This window comes from Myotis lucifugus, unplaced genomic scaffold, assembly GCF_000147115.1.
Source record: "Myotis lucifugus unplaced genomic scaffold, Myoluc2.0 scaffold_2973, whole genome shotgun sequence".
NCBI lineage: Eukaryota > Metazoa > Chordata > Mammalia > Chiroptera > Vespertilionidae > Myotis > Myotis lucifugus.
The window spans coordinates 1-15,555 of NW_005874021.1; the positions used below are offsets into that span (position 1 = coordinate 1).

Below are 15,555 nucleotides of genomic sequence, written 5' to 3' on the forward strand. Positions count from 1 at the left end.
CCAACAGGAAAGCCCTTTCCTCCCACCTCCCTCTGCACCTGTTCCTGGGGCTGCTCTCTGTGCTGTGGGTCCTGAGAGCCCCCTGGTGTCCTGAACGCCCCCTGCAACCGAGCCCTGCTGTCTCCTCAGGGATGTTTGTGTCTGGGCTCACACTGACTTCCCCTCACTGTGTCTCTTGCACAGTAGTACACGGCCGTGTCCTCGGCTCTCAGGCTGTTCAGTGTTAAGTAAACTTGGCTCTTGGACGTGTCCCTGGTGATGCTGAGGCGGGATTTCAGTGTTGGGTTGTAGTGTGTACTTCCATCATACCATACACCTCCGACTCACTCCAGCCCCTTTCCTGGAGCCTGGCGGATCCAGTGTACGTGATAGCTCGTCAGAGAGAATCCAGAGACAGTGCAGGTGAGGAAGAGGGTCTGTGAGGGCTTCACCAGTCCTGGGCCCGACTCCTGCAGCTGCACCTGGGACAGGACACCTGGGGACAAGGAGCATCAGTCCTGTCAGTCACCTGCAGTCACAGCCATCCGATGACCCCTGTCTGACCCCTGAAGCCCTCACCTCGGGGGGCTGTCAGCAGGCACAGGAGAAGACCCAGCAGCCTCATCTTCTTCTAGACCACAGCTCTGCCTTCCCAGAGACTCAGCCCTGTGTGAGCTGTGAGCCTGAACAGCCCAGGAGAGTATGTACCCTGGAGCTTTAAGAGAACTTTGCATGTGGGGCAGCCTTTCCTATAAGTGGAGAGACTGAGGTCAGGCTGCCCTGGTCATTCTGGAGTCCCTCTTCAGGCATCACTTCCCTTGACCTCACTCACCATGTAAGTCAGGGACAGGACAACCTGGACCATGAGCACATTGGAATTAGGTCAAAGAATGGCCTAAACTCGCTGAGAAAAAGAAGAAATTGTGGACTTGATGAGTAGGTTACACTTTTAACTTCTCATGCATCTTTTGAACAGGTATCAAAGGCATTAGCATTTGTTCAGACCATTTCTGAATCTCAAAATATTATTGTATCCAGCATTTCCAGATGTTTAAAATCTAATTTTATGGAAATAATTCCTACCATTGTACAAAAAATAAAAATGAAGGACAGCCTTTCTCGATAGGTTATACCTTAATATATGATGTTGTTTTGATCTGAGAATCTACCTTCCAAGTACAGAAAAATGAGACACCTGTGAATCTTGAAGTTGGAAATTTTCTCATTGTGTCTGCAGATTCCTGAGCAAACTATTTGATATGCAAGCTCATGGCCTATTGCAGATACCTCCCTAATAGTTACATCAGAAATAGTCATGAATTTAAGCAGAGAACAGACACGAAATAAAAGCAGTGATCATGTATGTGCACAACTCAGAATCATTCATATGTTGAAGTGATATGGCAGCCTGTTAAGTGACCTAATTTCTCATTCTAGTGTTATCAGTGATGTTGGGTTCAGAGTGAGGGGAATTGGAGAATTCTTAGCAAACATTTTCTCACAGGAAAGGGAACTTCAACCCTCTCAGGAATCCCTCACTCCTAGCCTCCTCTGTCCAGTCCCTGGTGATGCTCACTGTGCTCAGAGGGTGCCGGGCTCTCCCCCTAACATACCACAACCTTAATTGTGCAATGCACACATTCTCCCATCAGGCACAGGATTAGGAAAATATTCTATTGCTAAGTTGTCATTTAATTTCCTTGATGGAATATTTGGTGGAAGAGATATTTTTACTTTTATTAAAGTTCAGTTCATCAGTATTTTCTTGGATGGGACCTGTTTTGGGTGATTTTACAAAGAATTCACCAGAAAATGCTGGGCTTCCAAGGCCCATGTGGCTTGGCCACGGGGTCTGGAGCAGGGGAGCGCTGCTGGGAAACTAGCAGAAGGCCCAGAAGGAAGTGAAGTGTAGGGATGATAGAGACAGCTTGTGTCATCATAGGAAATTCTTGAATAATGATGAGCAGGAGTTGATTGAAGTAGAAATGATAAATATCATGCAGGCAGGGATCAAGGGAAATAAGGAACCTGTCACTCCAAACTTGTGGGAACAAGACCCCTGTTTCCAACATGCACATTCTCACAGTGTCTCTGTTCTAGAAGGTGACACCTTCCCAGGTCCAAGTATTCACAATTGGACACCTTTGGGTTGATTAATCACATGATCTCACCATGAATCACGGAAGTTGCATAATTCACTGGGGTCCCATTTATGAAATCTCTCAACACTCACTGGGAAGAGTGGACATTCCTCACTGGAAGTGCCAAGGGGACGGTGTGTCTGTATGAGGAGCCTTCATTCCATTAGACCAGGGCTCCTGTCTCAGTCCATCATCTTCATTGTAATCACCATCATCATCATCATCACAATTTGATTACTTACAATCATTCTTCTCGTTTTCTATGAACATGGTGGTTGTCCACACACAATGACTTCTTATAAAGAAGCAAAGCAGGCACCTCCTCTTCAGATGCCATTAAGGATTGAGACCCCAATGGCCCAACTGTAAGTTGACACAGGCCTTTGAAAAAGCTGATGACTGATTGGTGGGAAAGGCCAGATTCCCACCAAGATATTGGACCAAGATTCCTTTCCATTTCTATCATCACCACCACCACCATCATCATCATTCTCAACATCATTATCACCATCTTTTGCTTACTTATAATTATTCTTCTCATTTTCTTTACATGTGGTTTTAGTACAGTCATAAGGACCTATTTTCCCCTCAATTTTTGCTCATTTTGTATAGTTATATGTAAAATGAGGGGCCATAGTCCATTTTCTTTTTAATTTGACATCTATCAACTGATGGGTCTTTGTTGCCTCTTCTCCATCTGCCCCACACATGGGAAATCAGATAAGAAATCACAGTTTTCTTTTTTGAATTAAAAATATATTTATTAAAAATATTTTCCTCCAATTCTGATGAGATATCAAATTAAACAAGGAGAGAGGTTACAAAGCAATAATCCATCTGATCTGGTTCTATAAAGGGTGATAGAGACCTCATTAGCTCTTTCGTACATTCTACTAAATAGTGGAAAACAAATTCAATTCATTCACTTCACAAAAGGTAAAAATAACTGATATACTTCACACCAAAATTTTTTTATCAAGCTTGTTTTCAAATTTGTTAAAAAGGCAGCCAATATAAAATGATATTGACTTAAAGAGCATCCAAGCAATGCTTTTGGTTTTCCTGTTTTTCAAAATTCAGTCAAATCTGCACGGCTCACGGACACCCCCTGAGGTTCCTCTGAGCTGCCAGCCTCCCCTGTGTGGTGACTGAGGTGGAGAGAGCAGGAGAAACTGTTCTGATCCCAGAGCTCAAGGAAGGAAGGTTTCTGACAGGCTTCAGAGTTCTGAGACCTTCACATCAACACACAGATACAGACCTTGAACAGCGGCTTTCGGAAATGCACACGCACCAGGGACCCTGTAGAGGTGAACACTTTGGGTCAAGCAGCCAGTCTTTTCTCAAGACTCTTGATAAGCAACAAACCTCCTCCAGTACATCTTCACGGTGTGGAGAAGGCACAGCTGATCTGGGCTGTATCTGCCTTCCCTACTTTTCGGATCTTCATCTTGAAGACTGGCTGGGAATCCTTCAGGGCAGGTAACATATACATCTGCACGAGGCCCTCTCAGCTTCGTTGCCATCGGGGAACACATGGAAGAGGGCATCCAGGCCTCTCTCCCCACCACCAGCGAGCGGCCCTTGGTGGCCCCTCCAGCAGAAGCACCGATGGTCTTGAGAGGTTCCAGGGCACCGTCTTTCTTGGCGAGGATGCTGCCTGCGGTTCCCAAAATACTAACCACGTTCACTACCCCCACGCTGCCCTTTGGATGCTGCTCTGCACAGCGTCACCAGCGGGTTGGGGTCCCACACTGAGAGCTGTTCTTGGCGGCCATTGTTTGCAGAAGGGCCCTCCAGGCACTGCCTATGGCTTCCAGGAGTCCATGTGCTGGGAAAGTCTGGCTGAGAAAAGAGCGGGTGGACAGGTGCTGCGCCAGGGCCTGGAGGGCCGCCCGCCCAGGGGCTCCGCCTGCAGCGGGGACAGGAGACAGGAGACCCCCGTGGGCTCGCACTGCACGGTGTTCATCTTTCTATCAAAGGCTTCCACGGGGGTTCCTGGAACAAGCGCCCCCCTGCAGCGCTGCTGGGAAAGGCGGGTTTCTTAGACCCCTTCCTGGGAGGGGTTGGTGGGTGAGGGTGGCCAGTGTCTACTGGGAGAGGCAGAGGGGAGACAGCACCTGCCCCACCCTCGCCAGGAGCTCTCCATGAGCCTCGCTCTGGTTCCTGGAAAGCTCTTCCTCCCACGGGGGGTCAGAGGCATCTGCGCTGAACACCTGCTGACAGGGACCTGCAGCGGGTCTGCTGTGCCCTCAGCAGCGCTGGGCCTCTGGGCTCCTGGGGAGCGGGCGGAAGTCAGTCCCAGATGCACGTTTTCCTTCTGACCCTTCTTTCAGGAGGAGCCTCCTCCATCTCATCCCTGAGGTCAGACCCCGCCCTTCGCCTTCTGCAGCCTTTCCTCGGCCTCCAGGGCGGTTTCCATCTCCATCTCGGCCTCCTGCCTCTGAGTGCCCACTGTGCCCGCGTTCGTCTCCAAAACTTCGCATGAGCCCTTGGGAAGCGCTTATGATTCCTGCTCGGCTCTTGGACGGAACCATGTCCTTTGGGTTCCACACTGCGCCGCCCCCAGCGGCTCCCACAGGACACGCTCCAGGGACCCCCAGGAGACAGCCTGCGGCCTCCAGCCCGCGCTATGCTGTGCCCCGAGCGCTTCCAGTAGCTCTGGGGGACCCCAGGGACCGCCCGCAGACAACATGCTCCTGCAGCAGCCAGGTCCCCTGGGGATACCCACCCAAACAGGGTCCCACCGTCTCCAAACGCCCTCTGTGCTGACACAGACACTGCGCCATCACTGCACTCACACACCTTCCCCAGCGCATGCGGCCTCGCGACCACGTTCCCACGGGGTTTCTGTTCTGCTCTTTCTCCTCCATGGAGGCCCCCTGTCTGAACCCACCAGCGCTGCCCTCTGGGAGCAGTGCAACCCGGGTCATGGGATCCGCAGTCACCATGTCCTCCCAAACCTCAAAGCCTCCAAAGCACTGAGACTCCTGAGGCGCTGCTGCCTCTCCCTCACAATCAGGCTGGGGTCCAGCAGCAGCGGCCAGAGGCGGAGGGCGCAGGGGTCCAGGCCACCAGGTCCCCCAGGTCCAGGAGCACCAGCTGCTGCTGCACAAGGCCAGCCCCCTGCACATGCGCTACGGACCTGGGTGCTGGGGGCTGGAGCTTTACTTGCAGCTTCTGCCTCCTCTTGCTGAGTCCCCTTTTCTCCTTCTGCCAACTGGGCCTGACCATCTCCTGGAGGGAGAACTGAGGTCCCTTGAAGCGCTTGGTCCTGCTCTGGCCCATGGCAACGTGAGGACTGAGAGGGGACAGTGGTGGTGTAACTGTGGCAACAGCCCAGCTGGTGGCAGGGACTTGAGGAGGTAGAGTTTTATGGGGCAGCTCACTTGGGCCTGGAACTGCAGGGGCCACAGGGAAAGCACTGCGCAGGCACGAGGGAGGAGGCCATAGTTTTCTCTGTAGAAGTTATTGGGAGATTGAAACCACATAAGTCCCTGGAAGCAGAATTCCTCCCCCTCCCCCACCACCTCGCCAAAATAAAAGCCCTGCACCCTCTCCTTTCCAGTCTCCATCCAAGCAGGTCTGACTTGCTGAGTGATCTTTCCTGTGCTTCTCCGGGGTTTCAATCAGGAGCATAATAACCATCCCACGTCCCCTTGGTGTGTGTGTGTGTCATGAACATCTGTACCAGCTGCTGTGCCTCTGCTTCTGCTTGGTGTCCGCTCCTCTGGGTGCTGTGAGCATGAGGACAAGACCAGGACTGTCACCCTGTGGGTCCTTCTTCTGCGGCTTTGGGGTCACACACATGTGGGGCCCACGGTCCAGCATTCAGGGGAGCTGCACTGTTGAGTCATTAGAGCCTCTTGTTAGATTCAGGTGACGTGGGTCAGAATATTTGATGATAAAACTCATTATGGCCCAAGTGTGTATGAAAGAGACTCTCTATCTTTTGTTCACAGGAGAAAGTTCTCTCTCTTAACAACAGACTTTCTAGCTCAGAGACTCAGACGTCAGCGAAGAATCAGGTCTAGATGTTCGCTGAGGGAAACTGTGACATGAAGAGGAAACCACACAGGAACCAGCCCAGACCTCCAACTGCACCTGCTGCTGTGATGGGCCTTGTGTTCAGGGACCTTGAGAGCTCCCTGGTGGTCAGCGACCTTCCTGCAGGGAGGTTAGTGTCTGGGCTCACACAGACTTCCCCTCACTGTGCCTCTTGCACAGTAATACATGGCTGTGTCCTCGGTGGTCACGGAGCTCAGCTGCATGGAGAACTGGTTCTTGGACGTGTCTCTGGAGATGGAGGTTCGGCTCTTGAGGGACGGGCTGTAGTAAGTGCTCCCATCATACCATATGTGCCCCATCCACTCCAGCCCTTTCCCTGGGGGCTGGCGGATCCAGCTCCAGTAACCACTGGTTGTGATGGAGAATCCAGAGACAGAGCAGGTGAGGGAGAGGGTCTGTGAGGGCTTCACCAGTCCTGGGCCCGACTCCTGCAGCTGCACCTGGGACAGGACACCTGGGACAGAGAGAGCACAGTGAGTCCTGGGCTCAGATGCAGGATCCCCATCTCCTCACATCTAAGCCCCGAGTCACTCACATCTGGGAGCTGACAGCAGGAAGAGGAAGAGCCACATGGGAGTCATGTCTTGCAGGTGAGGTCCTCGTCCCCCAGAAAGTATTCTCCAGGGTGAGGAGGCCCTGCATTTAAGTGGACACCAACTGTGTGTGTGTGTCTCGTGGCTGTGTGGGCATTTGCATATGGGAGGTGTCTGCACATACAAAGGGCAAGAGGTGAGGGAGGTCCTGGTCTCTGGGGCTTCTCCTGGAAGGGGTGCTGACTGGTCACTGAGCCCAGGGACCTCTCCTTCCACGGCAGGGGCTGTGCTGCAGTAGGTGGTCAGGAAATAGGATGTGGGCACAATCAGTGACTTCGTAGGGATAAAATCCCAGCCTCTGCTCCCATGGATACAGATAGATATAGATATACTGGAGGCCGGATGCACGAAATTTGTGAAAGGGGCTCGTCCCCATGGCCTCTGTGGCTTCGTCTGGAAGGACATCCAGTAGGACATCCGTTCTAATTAGTATATTTGGTTTTATTGTTATAGATGATTTAGACATAGATATAGATATAGATAGATATAGATATAGATTTAGATATAGATATAGATATGGCAATAGACATAGATAGGTCTTCTTTTCTTTATCCTCACCTAAGAATATGTCAATTGATTTATAGATAAAGATGTAGATATAGATGTATTTGTAGATGTACATAAAGGTATAGATATAAATATTGTTTTTTTTATCCTCACCAGAGGATACATTCATTCATTTTTAGAGGGAAAGTAAAGGAGAGAGATAGTAGGAGAGAAACATTGATGTGAGAGAGAAGTATTGATCAGTTGCCTCCCATATATGACTCTACTGTGAATCAAATCTGCAACATTTTTAGGTACTTATTTATTTAAAAATTTTAATTGATTTTAGAGAGGAAGGGAGAGGAAGAGAGAGATAGAAACATCAATGATGAGAAAGAATTATTGTTTGGCTGCCTCCTGCATGCCCCACACTGGGGATGTTTCCCACATCCCTGATGTGTGCCCTGACTGGGAATTGAACCATGAACTCCTGGTTCATAGGTCGACACTCAATCCATGAGGCATGCTGGCTGGGCTGTCCCTGCACTTCTAGGATACTCAGACCTCCCTGTGTACCTGTGTTCTGATCAGCAGGATGTATGCAAAAACATAGGTGACCAGGCCCCAGCCCTTCCATCACTGGCCTCTGACCACAGTCACCACCGACTTGTCTACCACGATGCTCTTCAGCTCATGGTCCCCCTGGAAGTTCCCTCAGCACAGGTGTGAGCAGTTGAAGGTGGTCTGAGATCAGTTCTCAGCTGTCTCCACCTGACATCACACGTGGGCACTGCCCATGGTCTCCGCAGGGTGGCAGAGTGGCCCTGGCCCTGTGGTCTCAGGGAGGGTTGGGCACAGGAGATGGGCATGAGGGGATGAGGTGGGGCTGCATTTAAGGCAAAACCTACCAGGGCAGGAAGGAGTGTGGAGACACATCCACAAGGGAAGTTTTATTCAGGCCCCATGGGGTGAGAGTGTGGGCGGCAGAGGACAGAGGGTGAGGATGGAGTGGTGTCTGCGGAGCTGGAGGCACAGCAGAGGTGGGTGGGACCATGTCTCCCTTCAGCAGGTTCTCAGGATGCAGGTGGAAGCGGAACAGGTGTTGCGACACATCCCCAGGAACTGGGATCTGAGACCCTCAGGGAACAGGGCTCTGCAGGGCTGTGATAGGGCCTGTCACTGGGCCTCCCAGGTTCACGAAGGGGCAGTGCTCACAGGGGTCACCCCCTAAACCTCCATGTGCAGCCATGTCAGTGAAAGGCAAGCAGCTAACTGCCCCCAAAGGGCTCCTCCTGGGGTAGAGAGTGGGGCTGATCATCCCTGGTGAGGTTTGGGGCCTGGACTCTGTGTTCCCCCCTCAGCACTGCGTGGAGGGTGGGGGACATCGCTCTCAGTGAGGGGATGGAAATCCCTACAATGTTTTCCTTGTCAACCCAGAGAGTGCCCATCAGGGACATGGTGACAGGAAGGATTCAGATGAGAAGTCGACCAGATCTGACACACAGCCACTTCCTGCTTTTTTCCTGCAGAGAATCTAATTAAAGACACAAAGAAGGAAGAGGAACTGCCCCAGGGACACCAGGAGGGAAGAAAGCATTGACCCCAATAGGAAGCCTGCACATCCCTCCAGGGACAGCCTCTGAGCTGAGACCCTGGGTTTGCTGGTCCTGAGCGCCCCCTGGTGTCCTGGACGCTCCCTGCAGTCCAGCCCTGCTGTCTCCTCAGGGAGGTTTGTGTCTGGGCTCACACTGACTTCCCCTCACTGTGTCTCTTGCACAGTAATACACGGCTGTGTCCTCGGCTCTCAGGCTGCTCATTTGCAGATACAGCGTGTTCTTGGCGTTGTCTCTGGAGATGGTGAAGCGGCCCTTCACAGAGTTGGCGTAGTATGTGCTACTACCATCACTACTAATGTATGCGACCCACTCCAGCCCCTTCCCTGGAGCCTGGCGGACCCAGTGCATCCAGTAGCTACTGAAGGTGAATCCAGAGGCTGCACAGGAGAGTCTCAGAGACCCCCCAGGCTGCACCAGGCCTCCCCCAGACTCCACCAGCTGCTCCTCACACTGGACACCTGCAAACACAGAGACACAAGGTGGACTGAGAATCACATGGAAGCACCAACAGGCACAGGCACAGGTCTCAGCGCTCCCCACTCCTGAGAACGACCTTGAGAAATGATCAGGAGGAAAACGCAGCTTGGCACCAAGTCCATGGTGGAGCCGCTGGGGTCCTGTCTCAGGCGCTTGGGTTCTGAGTGTCTCCCCAACATGCCGGTCAAGGGCCCCCTTTTATGAGCAGGAGGAGAGCCCCATTTGCATGGAGTCTGCATATAAGGTGCAGCTGGGACCCTGGGCTGCATGTCTGACCTTGTCATCCTAAGGGCGACCCCAGATGGGAAAGGACTCAAGGATGCTGGCCACAAGGGTTCCTTCCTGACCCCCCTCCCTCCCTCCTTTCCTGAGACCCGTCACCCTGATCCCATTCCTTTGGGGGCAGCTTCCAGGATTGAGAGTCCTCCTTCCTTGGGGGTTTGATGAGGACATAGGGGTGCTCCTCCAGAGGCACGTGGATGGGGCTTCCTCTCTCTCTCCTTCACCCCCTGTGGGCCACGTTGTCTTTCTGGAGTTTGGGAATAAGAATTTGCATTGGATGATGCTTTTATTTTGAGACTAAAAGATTCTCCTTGTTGTTGTCCCCAAGCACATCTTACATACACTAATATGCAATTGGATAATGCATGGTCCCTTCTGTCTGTTACTACTTGAGCCAATTGAGCAGAGACAGGGGTGAATCATATATGGACTTTCATTCCAATACTGTGGGCAATATGGGGGAACAGCCGGTCACCCACAAAAACCTGCTCTGCAGACCTCATAAACCAGCTGCTTATAATGAGTGAAAGGATAGAAGATTAGTGGGAAGTAGCCAAAGGCTCTGCCAAAGGGCCAGGTGACAGGCAGCAGAGGGCTGGGACCTTCAAGGGCTGGCGGGCTGGTTCCTGCAGGAAAGTTGTTCAACTCCAGGATGATCGGCAGCTCCAAATGGGGAGGAGGGGCTGCACTTCCAGGTGAGCTCCCAGGCCCCAGTGCGGCTGCCAGCCAGGCTAGAAGGTGCCTTCTCCAATCAGAATAAACAATCACAGTGAACAGAGCAGGATGACTATGTCATATAATTCTAGCCGGTTCCCCCACATTCTATTCCTGCCCCTATAGAAACTCAAACCTCTACATGTGAGGAGGCAGGAGAAGCTGGGCTGGACCCTGTGCCTGCAGCCTCCGTCTCTAATCTGCTGTCCCTGCCACAAGCACACAGCTGCCTCCCGAAACCACAGATTTCACTCAACTTCCTGCTGTACATGTGCAAAAGCCCTGTTTTCCCAGCCCCTCAAAGTGGGAAAATTTCCATCTTTTACACATGGATCCCTGGGTGGTGGGGCTCAGTGGTTGGCGCATCAGTGCCCACACCAATAGGTGTGAACTCTTTAGAACTAACTCATCCTGCCCAGGTAGCAGGTTTTTAATAATTGTGTGAACGTCCCACTCCACACGGAGAAAACACGTGTACATACGTATGTTGCAAATGAAGAAAAGACAATATTTTAGTATAAGAAGTGTCCTAATGTGTAGAGAATATTTTATAAGATTTTTGGAGCCAAACTGATGAAAACTGTAGGGGAGCAAGACCTCCAATGCTCATGAGAATAACCATTTGCAGCTGCGTTTGTGCATTTGAAGTTTAGGAGGGAAGGTGAGGAGTGACATGGAGGTGGGAGATAGCAAGGAGGGGACTGGATGCCAGGATAATGAACAGAAGGCTCTCTTTCTCTCTCTCTCTCTCTCTCTCTCTCTCTCTCTCTCTCTCTCTCTCTCTCTCTTCTAATCTTTATTGTTGAAAGTATTACATGGTTCCCTTTTTTTACCTGTTATCCTCTCCCCGCTGGCTCCCATTCACTCCCCAGGGATCCAACACCATGATTATGAAATCAGGATACCCCATTGTCAGTGGCCACTGGTTAGGCATGTATGCAAACAAGTTCACTGGTTGATCTCCCCCCCCTCCCCACCCTCCACTCTGAGGTTCCATGGTCTGTTCATGCTTCTATGTCTCTGGGTCTATTTTTGTTCATCGGTTTATTTGGTCCATTAGCAAGGCAAACTGGTGCAGCCATTATGGAAAACAGCATAGAGTTTCCATCTAAAAATTAAAAATGGAGCTCCCATTTGGCCCAGTGATCCCACTTCCCTGCTGAGACCAAGTCTGGGCCTGGACATCTGGTCAACTGCAGCCAACTTGCAACCATCTCCCGTGGCTGCCCTTTTTGAAGACTGATGGTCAACAGGAATTTTCAGGGGGAAAAATGGGGAGGGATCCTACTCTCGCCCCCTCTGGGAAAGGGGCCAAGTCTGCCGCCATCCACCCCTGCTTCCCCGTTCTAACCCGAGGCCCAAAGGCCCCAGTGGGGTTCGGGGAGAGGACCTGCAGCAGGTCTGCTGCGCCCTCAGCAGCGCTGGGCCTCTGGGCTCCTGGTGAGCGGGTGGAAGTCAGTCCCAGATGCAGGTTTTCCCTCTGACCCTTCTCTCAGGAGGAGCCTCCTCCATCTCATCGCTGAGGGCAAACCCCGCCCTTCGCCTTCTGCAGCCTTTCCTCGGCCTCCAGGGGGGTTTCCATCTTCATCTCGGCCTCCTGCCTCTGAGTGACCACTGCGCCCGTGTCCGTTTCTAAAACTTCGGATGAGCCCTTGGGAGGCGCTTATGATGCCTGCTCGGCTCTTGGACGGAACCATGTCCTTTGGGTTCCACACTGCGCCGCCCCAGCGGCTCCCACAGGACACGCTCCAAGGACCCCCAGGGGACAGCTTGCGGCCTCCAGCCCGCTCCATGCTGTGCCCCGAGCGCTTCCAGTAGCTCTGGGGGACCCCAGGTACCACCCGCAGACAACATGCTCCTGCAGCAGCCAGGTCCCCTGGGGGAAGCCCACCCAAACACGGTCCCACCATCTCCAAACGCCCTTTGTGCTGACACAGACGCTGCCCCATCACTGTGCTCACACACCATCTGCATCGCATGTGGCCTCGCGGCCACGTTCTCACAAGGGTTTCTGTTCTGCTCTTTCTCCTCCATGGAGGCCCCGCGTCTGAACCCACCAGCGCTGCCCTCTGGGAGCAGTGCGACCCGGGTCATAGGATCCGCAGTCACCATGTCCTCACAAACCTCAAAGCCTCCAAAGCACTGAGACTCCTGAGGAGCTGCCTCCTCTCCCTCACCGCCAGGCTGGGGTCCAGCAGCAGCGGCCAGAGGCGGAGGGCGCAGGGGCCCAGGCCACCAAATCTCCCTGGTCCTGGAGCACCAGCTGGGCCAGCCCTGAGCATGTGCACTTGTGACCTGCGCTCTGGGGGCTGGAGCTTTTCCTGTAGCTCCAACTCCTCTTTTGTGTGTGTGTGTGTGTTTTTTTAATATATTTTATTGATTTTGTTACAGAGAGGAAGAAAGAGGGATAGAAAGCTAGAACCATGTATCAGCTGCCTCCTGCACACCCCCTACTGGGGATTTGCCCGCAACCAAGGCACATGCCCTTGACCAGAATTGAACCTGGTACCCTTCAATCCACAGGCCAAAGCTCGATCCACTGAGCCAAACCCAATAGGGCAACTCTGCCTCCTCTTTTTCAGTCCCCGTCTCTGCTGCTGCCAACTGGGTCTGACAGTCCCTGGTGGGAGAACTGAGGTCTCTTGAAGCGCTTCATCCTGCTGTGGCCCATGGCAACAGGAGGACTGAGAGGGGATGGCAGCAGCGAGGTGGTGGTGGCTGCCCAGCTGGTGGCAGGGCCTTGGGGGGGAGGTGGTTCTCAGGGCAGCTCACCTGGGCCTGGGACTGCAGGGACCACAGGGAAAGCAGCGTGCAGGCGCCAGGGAGGAGGCCATAGTTTTCTTGGTAGAAGTTATTGGGAGATTGTAACCACACAAGTCCCTGGAAGCAGAATTCCTCCCCCTCCCCCACCACCTCGCCAAAATAAAAGCCCTGCACCCTCTCCTTTCCAGTCTCCATCCAAGCAGGTCTGACTTGCTGAGTGATCTTTCCTGTGCTTCTCAGGGGTTTCAATCAGGAGCATAATAACCATCCCACGTCCCCTTGGTGAGTGTGTGTCATGAACATCTGTACCAGCTGCTGTGCCTCTGCTCCTGCATGGTGTCCACTCCTCTGGGTGCTATGAGCATGAGGACAAGACCAGGACTGTCACCCTGTGGGTCCTTCTTCTGCAGCTTTGGGGTCACACACATGTGGGGCCCACGGTCCAGCATTCAGGGGAGCTGCACTGTTGAGTCATTAGAGCCTCTTGTTAGATTCAGGTGACGTGGGTCAGAAGACTTGATGTTAAAACTCATTATGGCACAAGAGTGCATGAAAGAGACTCTCTACCTTTTGTTCACAGGAGAAAGTTGTCTCTCTTTACAACAGACTTTCTAGCTCAGAGACTCAGAAGTGAGTGAAGAATCAGGATCCAGACGTTCCCTGAGGGAAACTGTGACATGAAGAGGAAGCCACACAGGAACCAGCCCAGACCCCCAACAGCACCTGCTGCTGAGATGGTCCTTGTGTTCAGGGACACTGAGCGCCCCCTGGTGGTCAGAGACCTTCCTGCAGGGAGGTTAGTGTTTGGGCTAACACTGACTTCCCCTTACTGGGTATCTAGCACAGTAATACACGGCCATGTCCTAGGTGGTCAGGGAGCTCAGCTGAAGGGAGAACTGGTTCTTGGACGTATCTCTGGAGATGGAGGTTCGGCTCTTGAGGGAGGGGCTGTAGACAGTGTATCCAGCATAAGTTATGTGTCCCATCCACTCCAGCCCCTTTCCCAGGGGCTGGCGGATCCAGCTCCAGTAGTAATAACTGGTTGTGATGGAGAATCCAGAGACAGAGCAGGTGAGGGAGAGGGTCTGTGAGGGCTTCACCAGTTCTGGGCCCGACTCCTGCAGCTGCACCTGGGTCAGGACACCTGGGACAGAGAGAACACAGTGAGTCCTGGGCTCAGATGCAGGGTCCCCATCTCCTCACATCTAAGCCCTGAGTCCTCACATCTGGGAGCTGACAGCAGGAAGAGGAAGAGCCACATGGGAGTCATGTCTTGCAGGTGAGGTCCTGGTCCCCCAGAAAGTAATCTCCAGGGTGAGGAGGCCCTGAATTTAAGTGGACACCCACTGTGTGTGTCTGTTGCCAGGTGGGCATTTGCATATGGGAGGTGTCTGCACATACAAAGGGCAAGAGGTGAGGGAGGTCCTGGTCTCTGGGGCTTCTCCTGGAAGGAGGTGCTGACTGTGCCCTCAGAGAACCAGGCCCTCCTTGGGGTCCTGGTCACCGTGCCCAGGGCCCTCTCCTTCCACACCAGGTCTATGCTGCAGGAGGTGGTCAGGACGTAGGATGTGGGAACAATAAGAGACTCCTTAGGGATAAAAATCTATATTGATGTAGATTTAGGTATAGATATAGATATAGATATAGATATAGATATAGATATAGATATAGATATAGATATAGACAATGATATACATCATTTAAAAATACTATTTTCTTGATTTTTAGAAAGAGAGAGAGAAAAAGAGAGGGATAGCGAGAAACATCCATGAGAGAGAATCATCTATTGGCTGCCTCCTGCATGGCCCCCTCTGGGGATGGAGACTGCAACCGCGTCATATGCCCTCAACAGGAATCAAACCTGTGACTTTTTTGGTCCTGGATCGTTGCTCAACCACTGAGCCAGGCTGGATCTTCATTCTTTGTCCTCACCTGAGGACGTGTTCATTGATTTTTAGAGGGAAAGGAAAAGAGAGAGAGAGAAGGAGAGACAGAAACATTGATGTGAGAGAGAGACATTGACCAGTTCCCTCCCATATACACCCATACTGCTAATCCTACTCCCAACATTTTCATTTATTTATTTAAATATTTTAAAATAGATATCAGAGAGAAATGAAGAGTGAGAGAGAGAAACATCAATGACAAAACAGAATAACTGATTGGCTGCCTCCTGCACGCCCCACTCTGTGGATGTTGGTGGCAACCTGGGCATGTCCCCTGACCAGGTATCAAACTATATCCTCTTGGTTCATAGGTCACCTCTCAACCCACTGAGGCATGCTGGCTGGGCTGTTACTGAACTTTTAGGATTCACAGAGCTCCCTGTGTAGCTGGGCTCTGGTCAGCAGGACCTTAGTAACATCATTGGGGACCAGACACAGCCCTTCCCTGACTGCCCTCTGACCCCAGAGGCCACGGGCTTGTCCACCATGATGC

At 52.3% G+C, this 15,555-nt stretch overlaps 1 pseudogene; it reads right to left on the reverse strand.

The window, feature by feature from the left end:
* Positions 1 to 3,411: 3,411 nt before the first annotated feature.
* LOC111824616 lies at positions 3,412 to 4,086 on the reverse strand (annotated as a pseudogene).
* Between the last annotated feature and the right edge of the window lie 11,469 nt (positions 4,087 to 15,555).